Here is a 22,421-nt window from a genome sequence, read left to right as displayed (position 1 = left end):
CCGTTTTGGGTAGACAAGGAATCTGACCTAATGTATTGATAGCTGTTGTTCAGTTGAAGAAGTCAAATGCTAACTATTCATTTTGATTTACATGTTAGATGGGATTATATAATGGGCTCCCTAATACTTGGGGCTAGCAAGAATGCAGTGTATATCAATAATTCCTTTTACCTTAATAATGAATATTTATTAGATATTTCAGTAGTTGGGGACTCTTAATGAAGTATAAAACAGCTAAATTATTTTTAAAAAATCATTCTGCTTTTATTATGTAGCATAAATATCTAACATTCTAGGCTTGAGGTTTGGGGCACTTAATCATTTATTCACTTTGTCTCAGGGAGTACTGACTGTCATCACCCCAAGACTGTGTAAAACTCCTCCTTGGCATAGACTTAACTTTGTGATTTTGTGCTAATTAAGCTTTTAACTTTGATAAAACATGATTTTTACTTCACTATATAGAGATACTATCAAATGTCTACACAGTCCTTTGACTTATTGGTGGGTGAGTTTGGGTCTACCTTACTCATAGGTTTTGTAGTTTTCCAAGTGTACCTGAAGCGAATCAGAATGACATTTTAAACTTCCTGTTCCTTATTTGCCTTGGTAAAAATGGTTGGTATTATTTATTTCTAGTGTGATGTTATTCTGCAGGTGTGTAAGTGTGCATGCATTTATTAAACAGATCTATTTAATGAACACTTATTATGTGCTAGTCACCTGTGCTGGGCACTGTCATGGTACAAAGAAGTAGAAGACAGTCCTTGCCACCTGGGGGCTAATTCTTTCGTCAGAGAGAGGGAATGATCACTTTCAGCTGTGCTGGTGATGGCTTCATGGAGGAGGTGAAAGTTGCACTGTTCTTAAAGAATGATAGTATTCTGATTAATCGAGTTTTGGGGAGGGCATTTCAGACTGAGGGAAGGGTATGAGCAAGGGTGTGGTGGCAGAAAATACAAATTGTTTGGAGAACAGGGAGGAAACTGCCCAGGTTGGTTTGCAAAGCATATCTGTGAGAGATAGGTTTAGAAAGATAACCATTTAGAAAGGGGCAGAATCATGGAGGGTGAAGAGTGTGCATTTTAATTTAGGTATGCAGAGACGAAGTGCCAGGTACTGTTTTTGTTTTCTTTTTTAATTTGTTTTTTATTTTTATTTTTTTATTGGGGTATATTTGCTTTACAATGTTGTGTTAGTTTCTGCTGTAAAACGAAGTGAATCAGCTATATGTATATATATATCCCCTCCTTCTTGGACCTCCCTCAACACCCCCCAATCCCACCCATCTAGGTCACCATAGAGCACTAAGTGGAGCTCCCTGTGCTGTACAGCAGGTTCCCACTAGCTATCTGTTTTACACATGCTAGTGTATACATGTCAATCCTAATCTCCCAATTCATCCCACCCCCACTTCCCTCCTCCCCCGACCCCCCGCCTGTGTCCACACGTTTGTTCTCTACGTCTGTGTCTCTTTTCCTGCCCTGCAGATAGGTTCATCTGTACCATTTTTCTAGATTCCACATGTATGTGTTAATATACAATAATTGTTTTTCTCTTTATGACTTACTTCACTCTGTATGACAGTCTCTGGGTCCATCCACGTCTCTGCAAATGACTCAGTTTCATTCCTTTTTATGACTGAGTAATATTCCATTGTATATATGTACCACATCTTCTTTATCCATTCCTCTGTTGATGGACATTTAGGTTGCTTCCATGTCCTGGCTATTGTAAATAGTGCTGCAATGAACATTGGGGTGCATGTGTCTTTTTGAATGATGGTTTTCTCAGGATATATGCCCAATAGTGGGATTGCTGGGTCATATGGTAATTCTATTTTTAGTTTTTTAAGGAACCTCCATACTGTTCTCCATAGTGGCTGTATCAATTTACATTCCCACCAACAGTGAAAGAGGGTTCCCTTTCTGCACACCCCCTCCAGCATTTATTCTTTGTAGATTTTTTGATGATGGCCATTCTGACCGGTGTGAGGTGATACCTCATTGTAGTTTTGATTTGCATTTCTCTAATAATTGCTAATAATAATTGCTAATAATTAACAATGTTGAGCATCTTTTCACGTGCCTCTTGGCCATCTGTATGTCTTCTTTGAGAAATGTCTCTTTAGGTCTTCCGCCCATTTTTTGATTGGGTTTGTTTTTTTGATACTGAGCTGCATGAGCTGTTGGTATATTTTGGAGAATAATCCCTTGTCAGTTGCTTTGTTTGCAAATATTTTCTCCCATTCTGAGGGTTGTCTTTTCACCTCGTTTATGGTTTTCTTTGCTGTACAAAAGCTTTTAAGTTTAATTAGGTCCCATTTGTTTATTTTTGTTTTTATTTTCATTACTCTAGGAGGTGGGTCAAAAAAGATCCTGCTGTGATTTATGTCAAAGAGTGTTCTGCCTATGTTTTTCTTGAAGAGTTTTATAGTGTCTGGTCTTATATTTAGGTCTTTAATCCATTTGGAGTTTATTTTTGTGTATGGTGTTACGAAGTGTTCTAATTTCATTCTTTTACATGTAGCTGTCCAGCTTTCCCAGCACCACTTATTGAAGAGGCTGTCTTTTCTCCATTGTATATTCTTGCCTCCTTTGTCATAGATTAGTTAACCATATGTGTGTGGGTTTATCTCTGGGCTTTCTGTCCTGTCCCATTGATCTATATTTCTGTTTTTGTGCCAGTACTGTCTTGATTACTGTAGCTTTGTAGTATAGTCTGAAGTCAGGGAGCCTGATTCCTCTAGCTCTGTTTTTCTTTCTCAAGATTGCTTGGCTATTTGGAGTCTTTTGTGTTTCCACACAAATTGTAAAATTTTTTGTTCTAATTCTATGAAAAATGCCATTGGTAATTTGATAGTGATTGCATTGAATCTGTAGATTGCTTTGGGTAGTATAGTCATTTTCACAATATTGATTCTTCCAATCCAAGAACATGATATATCTCTCCATCAGTTTGTATCACCTTTAATTTCTTTCATCAGTGTCTTATAGTTTTCTGCATACAGGTCTTTTGTCTCCCTAGGTAGGTTTATTCTTAGGTATTTTATTCTTTTTGTTGCCATGGTAAATGGGATTGTTTTCTTACTGATTTTTTCTTGTTAGTGTATAGGACTGCAAGAGATTTTTGTGCATTAAATTTGTATCCTTCAACATTACCAAATTGATTAGCTCTAGTAGTTTTCTGGTGGCATCTTTAGGACTTTCTCTGTATAGTATCATGTCATCTGCAAACAGTGAGAGTTTTACTTCTTCTTTTCCAATTTGTATTCCTTTTATTTCTTTTTCTTCTCTGATTGCTGTGGCTAGGACTTCCAAAACTATGTTAAATAATAGTGGTGGGAGTGGACATCCTTGTTCCTGATCTTAGAGGAAATGCTCTCAGTTTTTCATCATTGAGATTGATGTTTGCTATGGGTTTGTCGTATATGGCCTTTATTATGTTGAAGTAGGTTCCCTCTGTGCCCACTTCCTGGAGAGTTTTTATCGTAAATGGGTGTTGAATTTTGTCTTAAAACTTTTTTCTGCATCTATTGAGATGATCATGTGGTTTTTTTCTTTAATTTGTTAATATGGTGTATCACATTGATTGATTTGCTTATATTGAAGAATCCTTGCAATCCTTGCATTCCTAGGATAAATCCCACTTGATCGTGGTATATGATCCTTTAATGTGTTGTTGGATTCTGTTTGCTGGTAATGTTTTGACGATTTTGGCATCTATGTTTATCAGTGATATTGGTGTGTAATTTTCGTTTTTTGTGATATCTTTGTCTGGTTTTGGTAGCAGGGTGATGGTGGTCTCGTAGAACAAGTTTAGGAGTGTTCCTCCCTCAGCAAATTTTGGGAAGAATTTGAGAAGGATCGGTGTTAGCTCTTCTCTAAATGTTCGATAGAATTCACCTGTGAAGCCACCTGGTCCTGGACTTTTGTTTCTTGGAAGATTTTAAATTACAGTTTCAACTTCATTACTTGTGATTGGTCTGTTTATATTTTCTATTTCTTCCTGGTTCAGTCTTAGAAGTTGTACCTGTCCAAGAATTTGTTCATTTCTTCTAGGTTGTCCATTTTATTGGCGTATAGTTGTTTGTAGTAGTCTGTTATGATCCTTTGTATTTCTGTGGTGTCATTTGTAGTTTCTCCTTTTTCATTTCTAATTTTATGGATTTGAGTCCTCCTTTTTTACTTGATGAGTCTGGCTAAAGGTTTATCAGTTTTGTGTATCTTCTCAAAGAACCAGTTTAGTTTTATTGATCTTTGGTATTGTTTTCTTCATTTCTATTTCATTTATTTCTGCTCCGATCTTTATTATTTCTTTCCTTCTACCAATTTTGGGTTTTCTTTGTTCTTCTTTCTCTAGTTGCTTTAGGTGTTAGGTTAGATTGTTTATTTGAGATTCTTCTTGTTTCTTGAGGTGAGATTGAATTGCTATAAACTTCCCTCTTAGAACTGCTTTTGCTGCATCCCATAGGTTTTGGGTCATCGTGTTGTCGTTGTCATTTGTTTCTGTGTGTTGTTTTATTTCCTCTTTGATTTCTTCAGTGATCTCTTCGTTAGTAGCATTTGTTCAGACTCCATGTGTTTGTGTTTTTTACAGTTTTTCCCTGTAATTGATTTCTTTTTTTAAAAAAAATATTTATTTATTTATTTATTTATTTATTTTTGGTTGCACTGGGTCTTCATTGCTGCATGTGGGCTTTCTCTTGATGCAGCGGGCGGGGGCTACTCTTTGTTGCGAGCTACTCTGCACGGGTGTCTCATTGCGATGCCTTCTTTTATTGTGGAGCACAGGTTCTAGGCACATGGGCTCACTAGTGTGGCTCGCCGGCTCTAGAGCGCAGGTTCAGTAGCTGTGGCAGACAGGCTTAATTACTCCGCGGCAAGTGGGATCTTCCTGGATCAGGGATCAAACCCATGACCCCTGCATTGGCAGGTGGATTCTTAACCATTGCGTCACCAGGGAAGTCCCTGTAATTGATTTCTCATCTCATAGCTTTGTGGTCGGAAAAGATGCTTGATATGATTTCAGCTTTCTTAAATTTACCAAGGCTTGATTTGTGACCCAAGATGTGATCTATCCTGGAGAATATTCTGTATGCACTTGAGAAGAAAGTGTACTCTGCTGCTTTCGGATGGAATGTCCTATAAATATCAATTAAGTCTGTCTGGTCTGTTGTGTCATTTAAAGCTTGTGTTTCCTTGTTGAGTTTCTGTCTGGATGATCTATTCATTGGTGTAAGTGGGGGGTTAAAAGTCCCCCACTATTATTGTGTTACTGTCAATTTCCCCTTTTAAGCCTTATGTATTGAGGCACTCCTATGTTGGGTGCATAAATATTTATAATTATTATGTCTTCTTCTTGGATTGATCCCTTGATCATTATGTAGTGTTCTTCCTTGTCTCTTGTAACATTCTTTATTTTAAAGTCTATTTTATCTGATATGAGTATTGGTACTCCAGCTTTCTCTTGATTTCCATTTGCATGGAATATCTTTTTCCGTCTTCTCAGTTTCAGTCTGTGTATGTGTCTCTAGGTCTGAAGTGGGTCTCTTGTAGACAGCATATGTACGGGTCTTGTTTTTGTATTCATTCAGCCAATCTGTATCTTTTGATTGGAGCATTTAATCCATTTACATTTAATGTAATTATCGATATCTATGTTACTATTACCATTTTCTTTATTGTTTTGGGTTTGTTTTTGTAGGTCTTCTTCTTTTCTTGTGTTTCCTGCCTAGAGAAGTTCCTTTAGCATTTGTTGTGAAGCTGGTTTGGTGGTGCTGAATTCTCTTAGCTTTTCCTTGTCTGTAAAGCTTTGGATTTCTCTGTCAAATCTGAATGAGATCCTTGCTGGGCAGACTAATTTTGGCTGTAGGTTCTTCTCTTTCATCACTTTAGGTATATCCTGCCACTGCCTTCTAGCCTGCAGAGTTTCTACTGAAAAATCAGCTGATAACCTTATGGGGATTCCTTTATATGTTATTTTTTGTTTTTCCCTTGCAGCTTTTAATATTTTTTCTTTGAATTTAATTTTTGTTAGTTTGATTAATATGTGTCTCGCCATGTTTCCCCTAGGGCTTATCATGTATGGGACTCTCTGCACTTCCTTGACTTGGGTGACTATTTCCCATGTTAGGGAAGTTTTTGACTATAATCTCATCAAATATTTTTTCAGACCCTTTCTCTTTCTCTTCTTCTTCTGGAACCCCTATAATTCGAATGTTGGTGTGTTTAATGTTGTCCCAGATGTTGTGAGAATGTCTTCATTTCTTTTCATTCTTTTTTCTTTATTCTGCTCCTCGGCAGTTATTTCCACCATTCTATCTTCCAGCTCACTTATTCGTTCTTCTCCCTCAGTTATTCTGCTATTGATTCCGTGTAGTATATTTTTCATTTTAGTTATTGTATTGTTCATCATTGTTTGTTCTTTAGTTCTTCTAGGTCCATGTTAAACATTTCTTGTATTTTCTTGATCCGTGCCTCCATTCTATTTCTGAGATTTTGGATCATCTTTACTATCATTACTGTGAGTTCTTTTTCAGGTAGGTTGCCTATTTCCTCTTGATTTATTTGGTCTTGTAGGTTTTTACCTTGCTTCTTGGGCTGTAACATTTTTTTGTCATCTTATTTTTCTTTTGATTGGTGGGGCTGTTTTCCTGTCTTGCTGGTTGTTTGGCTTGAGCTGTCCAGCACTGGAGTTTGCAGGCAGTTGTGTGGAGCTGGGTCTTGGTGCCGAGATGAGGACCTCTGGGAGACCTCACACTGATTAATATTCCCTGGGACCTGAAGTTCTCTGTTAGTCCACTGGCTTAGGCTTGGTGCTCCCACCACAGGAACTCAGGCCAGACCCCTGGCCTGAGAACCAAGACCCTGTAAGCTGTACAGTGCAGCAAAAAAAAAAAAAAAAGCAACAAACAGAAAAGAGCAGAACAATAACAAAGAATAAAAAATAGAATTAGAAAAATTAAAAATATATTAGAAAAAATAATAAAAATGAAACAACAAAACAGAACCACAACAGCAAAAGCAAAAAAAAAGAAAAAAGAAAATAAAGAAAAAAAATAAAAAGATAAAAAAAGTAAAAAAAAAAAAAAATTCCCTGGTGCCTCCTCTATCAGTGTCCTTCTCCCAATTGTGACCTACAGCCAACCCCCACCTCCCCAGTGGGCCCTCCAGGACCTCTAGGTAGGTCTCTGGACTCACTGTGTCAGCCCTACGTCTGCGTGTGTTCCTCTCACCAGTATCTGTTCCTGGAGCTGGCCCGGAGCACACGTGCCCATGCAGGCCAGCTGGGGCACAGGTGTTCGCAGGCACACCCACAGGGGGTGGAGGAGGCCTTGGAGTGTGGCAGCGTTTGGCCCACCTGGACCCACGTGGCCAGAGGAGGCTTTGTCAGGGGCGGGCCTCAGACCTGGGACCCGCGCAGTCGGAAGAGGCTTTGGCCGGGGCCACTCAGGTCCGGAACTCATGCGGCCGGAAGAGGCCTTGTGTTGGGGGCTCAGGCCCAGGACTCGTGCAGCTGGACGAAGCCTTGGCGGGGAGGAGGAATTCAGGCCCAGGAACTGTGCCACCAGGAGAGGACTTGGCGGGGGCAGGGGTTCAGGCCTGGGACTCCAGCAGTCTCATGGGGGCCCGAGGGGCTGGGGGAGATGCTGGCTGCGTTACCCTCTAGTCCCCTGATTCCGTGAAGGTCCCTCTCCTTCCCTGCTGATCCTCTTGCTATAAGTGGGTGCCTCCGAGCGTGGGAACCTCTCCCCTCCCCCAGCTCCCCCCCAGGGGTGCCAGTCCCGTCCCACCTCCACTTTTCTTCCCCCCCCTTCCCTCCCACGTCCTACCTGGTCGAGTGGGGATTTCTCCCATCCTCTTAGGGGTCCAAGGTCCCCCACCAGCTCCTAGTTGGTGCCCCTTTTGTTAGGAGATGCAAACTCTGTGTCTTCCTACTCCGCCATCTTGACTCCACCGTTCTTGTTGTTTTTCTAACGCTCCAGCCTGGGGTAACTATTTCTCCAGGTACCATTTTAGAGAGATTAAATCAAGATGGGTTGATCTGGAAATTGGAAGGGGCAGCAGAAGTTGTTGCTTATCATAGGAGGGGTGTAAGATGCAAGTTTATATTGATTTTTGGAAAGTATTTTTTTTTTTTAAATCTTCACAAAGAAATGATGGCACATTTTTGTCATTTCAAAAATACTCTTGAAGTTTCTTTATATTGACCATTCATCTATCGTCAAAACAGTGCCCAAACTCAGAAGACCATAGGGAAAGGTAGTAGAGAGAATAGGACAGTGTTTTTATTTGAATTTGATTGATAGGCATACCTCTTTCCACTTGTTTTTGTTTTTCCAAGTGGATTAAATAAGTGACTGAAACTGTCTAAGTGCTCCAGAAACAGCCTGCTGGAGAAACGGAAATGCTGACATTGCGTTTTGAATGCGTCCCCAGTAATATTCAGGTGGTAGCCTCTTAGTAATGCAGCCAAATCAGTGGAGGTCAGTTGACTCATGACCCCAGTTACGCCCAAGGAAAGTGTCGCTGCTCTAGGGACAGGAGGCTTAGCCTTTGCCACTCAGTGGGAACTTAACATGGGCCGCGGCTGGGAGGTTCTAGGGAAGATAATTCAAGATGGTTTGCAAAGTGTTGCTTATTGCAGGGGTTTTGAATCTGTGACAGAGTTTGGGGGTGTTGGATGGGGTATGGGAGAACATGAGAACAGAGGAAAGAGTCCCTTGACTGGGAATTAAGATCTGGATTCTGTGATCTGTTCATCAATATAGTGAAAGAGGTGACCTTGCTTCTCTCTATTCCCTGCTGCTTTCTGGGAGCTGTCGCAGCTTTCAGGAGCTCTTCAAGGGCAAGTCCGTAGTTGGTAATTGCTGAGAAGCTTTGAGCTAGTGTGGCATCAGTTGTGCTGTGACTTAATGAGGAGCGGGGAGGCGAGTCACCAGAGGTTCCCCTCTTCCATTCTGATCAGCTGTTGGAATATTTGTGGAGCTGCATTGAACTACAAAGAGATAAAAAAGAGGTGCCACAGGAGCCCACCTGGGGCCACCTGTGAAGCAACACCTCCCAGACTTACCCCTTGCCCCTCGTTTTCTCTCCTGTGTTGCACTGAGGCTGCTGGCTTCTCTCAGCTAGTCAGATGGAGTCCACTTTAACAGGCGGAGGCTTCATTTTGGGGAAGTACATTCTTTGAAGTGTTCCTAAGGCAGTATCAGATGGCTGAGGTTGGTATGTCTTTTGGGGGAAAATCCAGAGGGGAGAAATGCTTGAGAAAGTCTTTGAAGAAGAGTGAGACTGTTCCTTGGCTTGTGGGGAGGACACGTGACTTGTGGAAGCGTGTGAGGGAGCGAAAGGCCTGTGGTATCCTGAGAAGGGGAACTTACTTCTCGTATTAGCTCTCGGAAGTTTACAGAATCTCACTCCTATCTTCTCTACTGATTTTTAAACTTTGAGATAAGTAGGTAAGGAAATAAGCTTCAGCAGTATTGAAGAAATTGTCCAAGGGCATGTAGTTTAGATGCTTTCAAGTCAGGTGGAGGCCAGGGAAGAGGTGGGGGTTGGCAGTTGATGAACTGGTTTTCCAGAGCTCTGATGGGCGGAGTCACTCGTGTGGAATTAAAGCCCCAGCCTGCACCCCAGATGGGGTAGACGTCCAAGTGTATCGTCTCATGACACCTGGAAACTGACACAAATGTGCTGGGCTGGTGAAACCCCACAAGTTACTGCTGAAGTACATGCAAAACCGCCCAGAGGGGCCCTTTCACAGCCCAGGACATAGAAGACCCTCATATTAATGAATAAATCAGTGACCCTAAAATGGACAAGCTCACAATAAAGTGGTATAAACTGCAAAAAGGAAGGAGCTTCCATGGGAGGGAAGGTCAGCATACACAGCAAGTAGGGAAATCAAGACCCACAGAGCCAGAGATAGTAGAATATTCTGAAACTATAATAGGTTGTTTAAAAGATAAAAGAGGGAACCATTACGATAAAAGAGGAAAGTATGAAGTAGAGAACATGCATATATGAACAAAAAAATAACTTACAGAAAATGAAAAATATAAATAGTGAAATTTAGAAAAGCACAGTGGTTGGGTTAATTTTACTTTTGGTGGGGGCTGATGAACTTTTTTCTGATCCCTGCTTTTTTTTTTTTTTCCTGCTTTTCAAATGTTATCTGCAGAAAAGTGAAAAGAAGGAAAAAAATGAGCATTCGTAATTCCAAGCAATATGTTCTCATCTTGGCAAAGCTTACTTCCGATTTTTTTCTGTTTGCCTGTTCCATCCCCCAAAGGCACACACGTTTCTTCGTTATTCTGTAAACATACAGGCGGTTACTCTTTGCCAGGCATTGTTCTAGGTCTCGGGGTGGAGTGTTGAACAAAACTAAAATCCTGGTTTGACAAATTGCTTAACAAAGATTGTTCCAATTCCAAGTCTCCTCTGTGGTACAGGTGTCACCTCCTCTTCCTCATATTACTGTCTGAGACAAAGCACTGCACCGCATTTAATAGGGGAAAATGCACTGGTTAGGTTTTATTCCCCCAGATGTAGGCATTTATTTTTTATTTTAAATATGAATTTTAAGTTTTTATTATCAAAATAATATGAGTGTATAATCTGAGAAATATAACCATTACTAAAGTATGCATGGCCCACGTGCGGGTCCCCCTCCTCGCTTTCTTCCCCTAGTGGCAGTGACTTTTGACTGTTGCTGTTTTCTTCTACTATTTTTCCTTCTACTTTTGCTTTTTTTTTAAGCTTTAATGGTAGTTGCCTTATAGATAATATGTTTGCACCTGTATTTCTTACTTATTAAAAAAAAGTATTCTATAATAAAAATGAGGAATTTGGCTTACTTTCACCCCCCCCGCCCCCAGTACCACAAGTTGTATTCTTACTTTTAGTTTTTTACTTGGTTACATTATGGTTGTTAAATCTCAGGACACTCTTGTATAAGATGAGAATGCAGCACCCTTGCAGCCCGCCTAGCTTTCCTTCCCCCGACTCGGCCTCCTTGCGTCTCACCTTTACTTTTACAAGGCTGGAGACATTTATATACTGTTCTGTAACTACAAGATAGCAAAATCTTTTGTGCTTTTACTACAGGTTGATTCTGAAAATTCAAAACCTGGCATCAGCATTTACAGAGTGCAGAATCCAGGTGGTGTAGTTGGAGCTGAAGTGAAAGAGAAGCGAGTCCTATGTCCATGACCTCCGCTGCTCAAGGGGTGATACAGTCAAGGAGAGCAGAGAGGAGAGGGAGTGAGGTTAACTGTATTATTTGTAACAGGCAGTTTGTTTTCATCTTGAAGGCTTTCTTAGAGCCTTCTGACAACCTGTTCTCAGTTGTGCCGTAAGTTTTCTAGGCCTCTGTACAGCTGTTCCCCTTTGACTTTGACAGAATTTTTCACTGCATTCTTGATTAGATGTACTGTATCTTGGATTACATGCCTCATCCTTGGAATCTTTTTTTTTTTGCTAGAGTATATCTATCCTTTAGTAATACTTCCTGAGAGGTTCTGGGGTAGGTAACATTCCTAAAGCTTTGTATGTCTGGAAACGACCAGTTTGTTTTTATGCTTCATTGCTCACTCCCCTGGAACTGAGTCTAGATCCAGCTCAGTTCCCTTCAGAATTCTGAAGGTGACCCTGCTTTCCTTGGCATCCACTGATCCTGATGTGACTCTGAGGCTTGCTTCCTTGTGCGGTACCTGTTCTCTCTAGACACTTTTGAGGTCTCCTCGCCTCAACACTCTGAACTATCAGGAGGCACACATCGTTAATTGTTCTTTCTGTGCACTTGGTAAGCCCTTTGGGTCATACCTTAGCTCTGGAAGTATATGTTCTATTATTTTTTTATTATTTCCCCTCCATTTAAAAAAAATGCTTTTTACTTCTAAAATTCCTGTTCTTTTTTTTTTTTTTTTTTTAAAGCAGCTGTTGAAAGCTGAGGAGCAGGATTTGACTTTTTTGAGATCAACTTTGGAACAGCACTGCAACAGTGCATCTCAATTGCAATAGAGAGCTTTTATCTCCAGAAACTTGCGGCACCAAATGTAACTGAGGTCAAACTTTTTAATGTACATATCAGCTATCAAGGCTTTGTTTAAGATTTTCTTCTTCATGTGTTTTTTATTGGAGAGCTAGTCTTTCCTTGACGTACAGAACTCTTTGAGTGCCGTGAGGGTGTTTTAGAGTAAATTTGGGTCCTCAGGATGGGTCCCTGAGCAGAATTTTTCATTTTCAGGTGTAAGAACTACTTATTTTTTCCTGTTTTTTTCCTGTTTTTTTATTTTTTTTATTTTTCCCCTTTCCTTTTATTGGCGGTGCCACGTGGCTTGCAGGGTCTCAGTTCCCTGACCAGGGATTGAACTCTGGCCACATCAGTGAAAGACCAGAATCCTAACCACTAGGCCACCAGGGAGCTCCCAGAACTACTTTAGAAAGTCTGCTTTTAGCAGAGCCTCCCTTCACCATTCCTAAATCAACTATCCAGTCTTAAGTTTCCTTTTATTTTTAGGTAGGAGGTATCTTTTCCCTTTTATTTTGTAAAGGAGAGGTCATATACCGGCATCTTGCATGCATGTTTTATTTGACCTGGCCAATGTTTTAATGAAAAATTGAGCTAACCTGAAAAAAACATTGGGAGATTTCATGTAAAAATCCAGACTTCAAGCTTCTGTGGGGAAATCTGGGGTGCACCACCGTGTGGGTGTTGCAGCTGGCCCTAGATAGAACTCAGGTGCTGCAGGCTCCTCCTTTGCCTGCTTTCCATTTGTGTTACCTCCTGAAGCTTGTAGGCATTTGAGCTTAAGATCTCTGCTTTAAAGTCGTACTAGTGTATGGCTTGTTATTTTGACATGTTTTCCAGTAATGATTCTCATTATGTCCTGCTTTGCAACCCTGACTAGCATCCAAAGGTGGATATATCATGAAGTATGCCTGGGACCTTTCCAAGGCCTTCTGAGGCCTAGCAATTTTTTCTTCTTTCACTTAAAGAGAGCATCCCAAATTTTGTAAGTTTCAGGAGCCACAAAACTGGATCTGCCCCTGCCAGCATGAGCACCACCTGTAGACCTTTTAAAAGAAAAAAGATTCTTGGGCCCACCTTCTCCAGGCCTATGCAATCAGAATCTGTGGTCAAGGAACCCAAGCATCTCTCAGTTTTTAGGCAGCTCCCCAGGGGATGATTATGATGCACATACAGGCTTAAGAACTTCTGTATTTAAAAAGGTAATTACCTGAGCTATTTGTAAACTATTTTAATGCTAACAAGATTCATTGTGGGATCCTTTAATACATTTGAACTATAGTTTGGTGTATTTTACTGACATTCGAAACTGAAGTGCTTAGAAACCACTCCCAACTGAAGATCAATCAGATAAGTTAAGAGGACATCTCTGAAATTAAAATTGTGATGTCAGTACGAAAACATGATTTGATTGTTAAAAAAATAGTGTGCATGATTAGTTTTTCAGGAATTTATGAGGTTCCTATATCTGTGATGTTTGTCCACTCATGTGGAATTTCACCGGCAATTTCTGTTATGCTAGTAGTCACGTAAATATTTGCTTTGGAAAACATTATTGTATAGGTAGAATCAGGCAGAGATTCTGGAGTCATTATAATGAAGATACAGCAGACAAGGGGATATGATATTGCAGCCTGATACAAGTGCCTCTGCTCTTATTGCTTGGGCAGGTTGAATGCTTGTTTTAAAGCAGTGGTTTTGGAAATATGTGGAGATGATTTTAATTGTTACAGTGACTGGGGGTGAGGCCTGGCTACTGACCTTTAATGGGTAAGTGCCAGGGATGCAAGGCATCCTGTAGGGCATGGGATAGTACTGCACAAGGAAGAATTGTCCCAAGTGCTCATGACTTTGAGTGTCCTGTTGGACAATCTCGTAGGGGAAGAACATGTTTCTAACGATCTGGACATAGGATATGTAACCAAAAGGTTTTTCATGTCATTTTAAATATCAATGAATTTTCTAGAACTATAACTACCATGTGAATCAAGGGAAGATTCTACTTCTTTTTGTTTGGAAATTCACGAAAAATTGTTCACCATTTCAAAAGTCATTACCACAAGGTAATGACTGTGCTGTTGAGTTGTCAGTTCAACACACCTGCGGTCTGTGCTTGAGCCTAGCTTTCAGGGTGAGGCTGCATGTAGGTACAACCTGAGCATGTACACCATGAGGAGCATTTTAATTCTATTTCTCCTTTGTGTTACGTTTAGTAAACCACTGAAGGTACACCTTTAGTAAGTCATGATATTGATTTTTTTTTTTTTTTTGATATTGATTGTTTTGATTTTTATATTTAGCTTTGAATTTCACTTCAGGATAATAAAGGAGACATTGCCAAATATTTGTTGTGAAAAGGTATTTTTGCTCTTAAAAAGTTGAGAATTGCTATTTTAAAACAATGGCTCTTAACCAACAGTGCACATCACATTGACCTGTGGACATTTTGAAAATGATCATTGTGAACCTCCCCTGGAAGTACTAATTTAATGGTTTTCTAGGAAATTCTAGGAACTCTACAAACCTTTTCCAGTTCATGGCATACTTAGAAAATGGTATTCTTCATATCGCACACTAGGGTGAATGAAAGCAGCTGCTTCAGGCTGCAGGTGACCATCTGGGGATCCTGGCAGCTCCCGCCCTGCCCTGCCAGCAGAGATGTATTGACACTTTGGAAGCTTGGGATGCTTATTAAAAATTCAGATTTTTCTTTTCACAGTGTATATGTATATCAAATCATCACCTCATACACTTTAAATTCTTAGAATTTTATTTGTCGGTTATACCTCAGTAAAGCTGAAAAAACAATTTGGCTTCTTGAACCTCACCCCAGTAATTCTGATTTTGGTGTGTGACACAGAAATCTACTGTGATGAGCTCCCCAGGTGATTCAGACCAGCAGTCTGCTTGTAGGGGTAGGTGCAGTAGCCATGCGTTGTCTGATGGACACAGAACATGAGAGGCTAGGCTCCTTTCTGAGGACGTGTGAGGTGATGGTCAGAGATTTCTGAGAGAAAGTGGGGAAGTGAGACCCCTGCTGCATCATGAGAGCAGTCGCCTTGTTAGAAACAGTGAAGCAAACACTGCTGAGAAGCCCAGGGAGAACTCCCCGGTGCTCCTTTCACATGAGGGAGCTCTGAGGGAGCTGAGCACAGGTGAAGAACAGACCCACTCTAGGTACTCTTCAGATGTCAGGAAGAAAGGGGCAGATGCTAACATATTTTGAGAGCTAAAACCTCTATTTTTAGAAAGGAGAATGGAGAAGATTGTAGAGACTGGTGAGTTTAAGGATGATCCTTAGCCAAATTTTAGAGGATTATTAGAAGTACGGGAGAGTAAGAGTCCTCCCCAGGTGAGAGCTGGCGCTGGGGTGGAAAGGATGAGAGGTGGGAATGGGGGCAGGGGTAGGGCGCTGAGGTGATAGGCCTTCTGAGGGTGAGGGACTTGGGTGGGTTGGTGGAACTGAAAGTTGTGGAGGGTAGCTGGAAACCCACATGTTATTAACGTTATTAACATTCCCTAAATGGATGTTATTGGAACACAGGGAAATGCTGATGTACTAGCAACAGGCCTGGGCAAACAATCTAGAGGCCTGGGTTTTCATTTATGTCAGGTAGCAGATGCCACAACTTGCTTCAAGATGAGTGAAGGCACTCCTGAGGGTATTTACTTTTTCAATATACAGCGAATACCTGTAGTTGCTAGGCTGGAGGTGTGGAGATAACAGTGTACAGTGTGACTGTGAAGGCTGGTTGGGGAAACAGACAAGTAATGTGATGGTTCTAACATTATGTGATTCCTGCTACAGTAGAAATAAAAACAGGGAGCTTTGGGAGGCTGGGACAGCTTCCCAGGAGAGGTGATTATCTGAGCAGAGTTTTTGAGGCTCAGGTGGAATGGGTGCTGGCAAGACAGATGTTTCAGACAGTGGAAGAAGTATATGTAAAGCTGTGGTGCTGTGAAAACCATGGATTGTTCAGAGCAGCTGGTGTCAATGGGGGTAGAGGGTGGGTGTGAGGGAGAAGGCTCGGGACAGGCAAGGGCCAGGCTGTGCAGTGTTATGTGCCCTGCTAAGGAGTATGTGTTTCATTGGATTTTTTAAAATAATGGATTGATTCTTTATCTTTGGGATTTAGGGAATCAGTCTGAAAGCAGTGTGGAGATTGGATTGCAGTTATGGAGAGGTGAGATTGGAAGCAGTGTGCTTTGTTAGGAAGGTGCGCGTGCGCACACACGCACGTACGCACACACAGCGCACACATGCACATGGGCACACGCAACACGCACACGCAGTGCACACACGCTCACATGCGCGTGCACACACACCCCTGTGGCTTAAAGAAAATACAAGTTTACTCTTCTCTTCCGTGAAAGGGATCCAGACAGATGACAGAGAGCTCGGGCGGTGGTTCTACAGTGTCAGATGAGCCACAGTCCTGTGGGCTATTTGGTCTGCCATCCTTTAAACATTTCTCATCTTCTAATGTGGTTGGTTGAGTTCCAGCCAATTCCCCAGAGCACAGAGGAGGAAGAGGGCAATCAGAAGGGCAAAGGGGCATGTGCCGTCTGTACTTTAAGGATATTTTGGAGAATATCCTTACCACAGAACATTTTCAGTTACAGCTCATTGCTTATAGTGTGGTGCCATGGAAAATGCAGAAAATGTAATCTTTAGCCATGTGCCCAGCTAAAAATTGGGAGTTCTGTTTGTAAGGAAGGGGAGGTGGGCAGTGGGCTCAGACCACCTGTGTGATTGCCACAGAGAGTAGTACAGGGATGCAAGGGGCTCATGATGATGATGGGGCTGAGGCAGTGGCAACAGGGAAGAAGGCAGAGTGCAGAGAGGGAGGTGCTGCTCTCGGCACCTGATTGGGTGTGGAAAGGAGGAAAGAGGGAGGCACTGAGGGTGGTTCTGCTTTGGGCAGCTGGGTGGATAGTGGTGCCTTTCAACAAGGTACAGGTTGGAAGGAGGAGCAGGTTTGGGGGTGGTAAGGAGAATGGTGACAGCCCAGTATGCTGGGTTTGGGACACTGGCACATTCATGTGGGGCTGTCCAGTGGGCAGGGGGTGTGTGGGGCTCCTCCAGGGAGAAGAGACTTTGGAAGTGGATGCATTGCCCAGGGAACATGTGCACCACGGGAAGACTGCAAGTGGAACCTTGAAGAAGATAAATATTTAAAGGGCGTTTAAAAGGAATTCAGCAGGATCAGCCAGGGAGATAGAAGGAAAAGCAGAACAGAAAGATATTGGGAAATAAGAGGGAAAAGATTGTAATAAGAAGGGAATAATTGGGCCCAGTAAATAAAGGCTGAAGTGTCTAGCAATTAAGAGGTGATTGAATGCAGTAAAATAGAGAAATAGATGTTTGTGTGTTTAGGTATCTCTGTCTATATGTATCAGATACGGGTGTGTGTATATGTGTAAAGTTGTTTCGATCAATAGCATGATCCAAAATGATATTGACTGTCAAAATCACTCAGGGTAGATGGCTGCTGAGCTGGTCTCTAGGAGTGGAGTCTGCATATCCTGTGCCCCCCTCTTCCCCCTTGGCAGCCCACTTTGGGTTTTTGTCACTGTGATAGGACAGTAACTAGGTCTCTCAAGCTAAAATTCTGTATATATATATATATATTTTTTTTTTTTAAATTAATTAATTTATTTATTTATTTATTTATGGCTGTGTTGGGTCTTCGTTTCTGTGCGAGGGCTTTCTCCAGTTGCGGCAAGTGGGGGCCACGCTTCGTCGCGGTGCGCGGGCCTCTCCGGTTGCGGAGCACAGGCTCCAGACGCGCAGGCTCAGTAATTGTGGCTCACGGGCCTAGTTGCTCCGCGGCATGTGGGATCTTCCCAGACCAGGGCTCGAACCCGTGTCCCCTGCATTGGCAGGCAGATTCTCAACCACTGCACCACCAGGGAAGCCCAAAATTCTGTATATATTTATTGCTAAGTGAGAATGTTTTTATGGGCAGAGAGGGGTAGATATTTAATACAAGGACTAGTGTGCCTTGAGAAACATGAAATGGTTTTAAAAATGTGATGAAATTAGGGTCCCAGCTGCCACTGTTCATCCCCTTCTTTGAGTTTTAGCATGAGGCTGTGAGTGAGGATGGGGGACTGCTTAGGACTGCAGCGGCCTTGGTCAGGTGGAGCTGGACATGATGATTTCTTTTTTTTTTTTTTAATTTATTTTTGGCTGTGTTGGGTCTTTGTTGCTGCGCGTGGGCTTTCTCTAGTTGCAGCGAGCGGGGGCTACTCTTCTTTGCAGTGCGCGGGCTTCTCATTGCGGTGGCTTCTCTTGTTGCGGAGCACGGGCTCTAGGTGCGTGGGCTTCAGTAGTTGTGGCATGCGGGCTCAGTAGTTGTGGCTCGCGGGCTCTAGAGCGCAGGCTCAGTAGTCGTGGCGCACAGGCTTAGTTGCTCCGTGGCAAGTGGGATCTTCCCGGAGCAGGGCTCGAACCCGTGTCCCCTGCATTGGCAGGCGGATTCCGAACTACTGCGCCACCAGGGAAGTCCCAACATGATGAGTCTTTGTTCCTTTTAGGACAGTCCTACATCTAAAGGTATGACAAGTTCACAGGCACAAGTGATTTTGAAAGGTGTACTGTTTTTTATGATATCACTTTAACCTGATTTACAGATACCTAATGGCAGATTTCTGCGTTTTCCTTCAGTAAGTATATGTGTTTTTTCCTGAAAGCTTGGAAAGAAATTATTGGGTTGGCCAAATTGAATTTTTTTTGTACAAAATTCTGTTTAGGTTCTGCTGATAGTTAGACAACACTTCCCTCTGGTGGACGGAGTGTGCAACACTTTTTTAGTAGCAGTTCTCAAATTGTCAAGTGCTGTTTCCTTTTCCTGCTACAGATTTCTTTTACATTTGTTTTGGAGGTCAATTAATATACTTTTGTTCTTTCTGCTTAATCTAATCTGAAGGTTTATAAAAATTCCAGTGGTGTACAAATATGCCTTAAATCTGTGATACTTTAATCTCATTATGATGTTACAAAATTAAAGATTTGGAATTTTCATGGCAAAAACATTCATGTTGTTGAAATAGAAATGTTAACCACCTGTACTCTCAGATGGACATTTTGGTATGCCTCTGATAATTATAATGCTTGAATATAAGATGCATTAAAATAATATATGAAAGCTAGTCTGGAGTGTTCTTTTTTTCTCATACGTAAATTTTGCAGAAACTTCTGAAGAAGTCACTACTGTTGTAATAATTGAAAGACTAATATGGAAGGTCCTAAATTGGCTGTTTCTTAACTGATAGTTTTTTAGTTGTTGCATTTGTTTGTCCTGTGTTAAATTATGGCTGACAAAGTGAGTGGGATATTTTTATTAATTTTTTGGTTCACTCCTGAGTTCTCTGTTTGTTTTATATGTGTATACACACACACTTACTACGTAACAGATACTCTGCTAGGAAATTTTTATGTTAGCTATTCTTTAGACCTCAGAAGAGTCCTCTGATGCTAGGTCCCTAGTAAGGTTTAAATAATTTAACCTCAGGTTACATAGCAAGTAAGTCGTGGAACTGGCATGTCCACTCGAGTGTGACTTCAGAGCCCAAGTCTTCCCACCACATCCTACAGCATCACAAAGAATCAGAGTGAGATGCCACTGTACCCCAATTGCCAGCCTACTAACTTCAGATGAAAGTGGGCTGTAATTCTGACTTGGTCATTAATCGGTAGTATGATACTGAGTAACTGTTTGACTTTCCTAGCTCCACTTTTTAAAAAAATCTTTAAACCAAGGTCTTTGTGTCTCCCTGAGGGTTGGGGAATGAGGAGATGGTGGTATGAATCCATGCCCCACTCCAGTCAACTAAAGGCTCCCCCTCTTTTATCTGTTTTACATATTGGGCTTCTATGTCAGACATCATTTGAAGGCACAATTTCTCTGCTTAAAAAAAAAACTGTTGGTCAATCTGATTTCCCAGGTCTTATCCAGCTCATTCTTTCTTGAGGGATGTTGATCAGCACAACAGCTCCTTGTTATTTTTCCTTTGGCAGGGAAAGCAGGTGTGGCCTGAGGCACCGGATTATTTAGTACCTGCTCCTTTCACTTGACAGCATTAGGGTGCTGACGACAGAGCCATTAAATTAGGAGGAAAGCAGGCTCTAGATGGGCAGTCCTCCGAGTCTCAGAATACTGAAGCGTTTAAATTCTTTACCCACTGTAATCAGAACAGCCAGCTGCCCTTTTACTTTGCAGTGAAACTTTCAACAACCCACTTCCCACATCCGAGCAGAGGGAAATTATAATGCGAGGAAGATGACAGAAGTAAAAAATACATAAAACACTGAAACATAAATTAAAATTTCTATTTGCATTCAACATTGTAGAATTAGAGAAGATTTCTTGGCAAGATGCAAAATAACAGTGAGCAAGACCCAGCACTCTTTCATACATGGCTACGTTGTCTCTGCCTTCCCTGAAAATTTCTGTTCCTTGTTGTACTTATGCTGTTCATATATTGAAGTATACAGTCAGCCTTACTTCACTGATAAAAACAGTGGTGTCACTGAGGACAGGGTCAAATCTTAACTTTTATTTCAGTACACCAGGAACATTGGAAACTAGTTTTTAAAATGTTTCTGTTGGTTAAAAGGGGGTCTAGCAAATGAGTAGGGACCACTTAGTGCACTATCCAGCTGTACCAGGAAAAGCAATTTAGAGAGCTCTCCCTTCCAATGACAGATTGTTAAATATCTTAAATTGGGCCCCTTAGCTGTCCTTGGAACAACTGCATGGGGAACTCTGAGTTAGTCCTGGTCAAAATGAATAGAATGAAAGAAAGAAGATTAAGAACGTGTTTTAATTTTCTGGTTAAAGGAAAAATGATTAGAGATTCTTTTTTTTTTTTTTTTTTTTTTTGTGGTGGGAGGTTCCCCAGAATTTTTTGGGAACTGAGATTTGTATAGGTTTGGTTCTTATATCTAGGTATAGTGGGGGAGAAGAAGAGGGGCAGGAAATAAGTTTTTCTTGTTTAATACATTTAATTAATTTCTACAGATAGTTACTGAGTATTTGCTATGTACCTGATTCTGCTAATCACTGCTTATGAGAAACTAATGAACTTATAGGCAAGATAACATTCATACTAGGAGCCATTAAATAGATGATGATGTGTGATTGAGTGCCGGATAATTGGTATAAGTCTCATGAACAGATGACTAATTCCATGCTAATGATCCTGCATGGAGATAGACATATGTTCTTATCAGGAGACAGACTGTTGAGATCAGGAGACAGACTGTTGAGATCAGAAGCAGCCTGGGAGGTCAGGGGTGTGTGGTCATCATATTAGGTACAGTAGAGGGAGAGCACAGCAGGGTATGAAGGCACACTCAGAGGCTTCTAGGAGGGATGCTCGTTTGTTCTGTGCCTGGCAGGGTAGGTAGTATTTGAATATATGGAAAGAATAGGGAGGCCGTTCTGTTCTAGGAGGAGATGAGAGTGGTGTTATGGAGGACGGCAGAAAACTGGCTTAGGTAGAGAAATGGATTAAGATGTGATCGTGGAAGGCCTTAAATCAGTTCAGCAAGTTGCCATTGGAAGTGTATGTCCTGAGAAGCTTTATTTAATCCCTGTCAGTTTGATTGATGACCCCTTTCTTTGGGGGGTCCCCACTGTACCTTAGAGTCTGCCTCTGTTATTGAACCAGTCATTCTGAAAGGCTCAAATTTATTTACAGGTTTTTCTTTCACTAAATGTGACTGAGACTATACCTGGTTACCTTGATTGGAATTTGGCTGTTTTTGAAATTCCATATTCATAAATTTACCTATCAGAGTGGGTTACTTCTACAGATAGTTTGATTTTAACCATTTTATTTTCAATCTTAAAATTTAGATTTTTGTGACATCTTGCTTTCATTGTCATGTGCTGAGCACAAAAGACATAAAAATTAAATCCTATTTAGCAATACATTTAACAAATTTGTTTTAAATAAAAAGATTAAATGAAAGGGAATTAGAATTCAGCAACTATGTATGTATCATTAATATTGTGTTTGTCACTTATGTGCTGTTGCATTCACAGTGTGTGTGTGTTACTCCACTGGTATTTATTTTAGAAACTCATTTTTATTTCCTAATTTGAGTTTTATTTATTTTAAAAAAGTTATTTATTTATGGCTGTGTTGGGTCTTCGTTGCTGTGCGTGGGCTTTCTCGAGTTGTGGTGAGCAGGGGCTACTCTTTGTTGCGGTGCACGGGCTTCTCATTGCAGTGGCTTCTCTTGTTGCTGAGCACAGGCTCTAGGCGTGTGGGCCTCAGCAGTTGTGGTGCGTGGGCTCAGTAGTTGTGGCTCGTGGGCCCTAGAGTGCAGGCTCAGTACCTGTGGCACACGGGCTTAGTTGTTCCGCGGCATGTGG

At 41.4% G+C, this 22,421-nt stretch overlaps 1 protein-coding gene across 6 annotated transcripts in view; it reads left to right on the top strand.

The window, feature by feature from the left end:
- Positions 1-22,421, top strand: part of PSD3 (pleckstrin and Sec7 domain containing 3) — a 545,202-nt gene that overhangs the window by 135,403 nt on the left and 387,378 nt on the right. The window lies entirely within an intron of this gene.

The sequence above is a fragment of the Eubalaena glacialis genome, chromosome 20, assembly GCF_028564815.1.
Source record: "Eubalaena glacialis isolate mEubGla1 chromosome 20, mEubGla1.1.hap2.+ XY, whole genome shotgun sequence".
NCBI classification, from domain to species: Eukaryota; Metazoa; Chordata; class Mammalia; order Artiodactyla; family Balaenidae; genus Eubalaena; species Eubalaena glacialis.
Note: the sequence above shows the minus strand (reverse complement) of the source record. Positions and strands in the feature narration are given on the sequence as shown.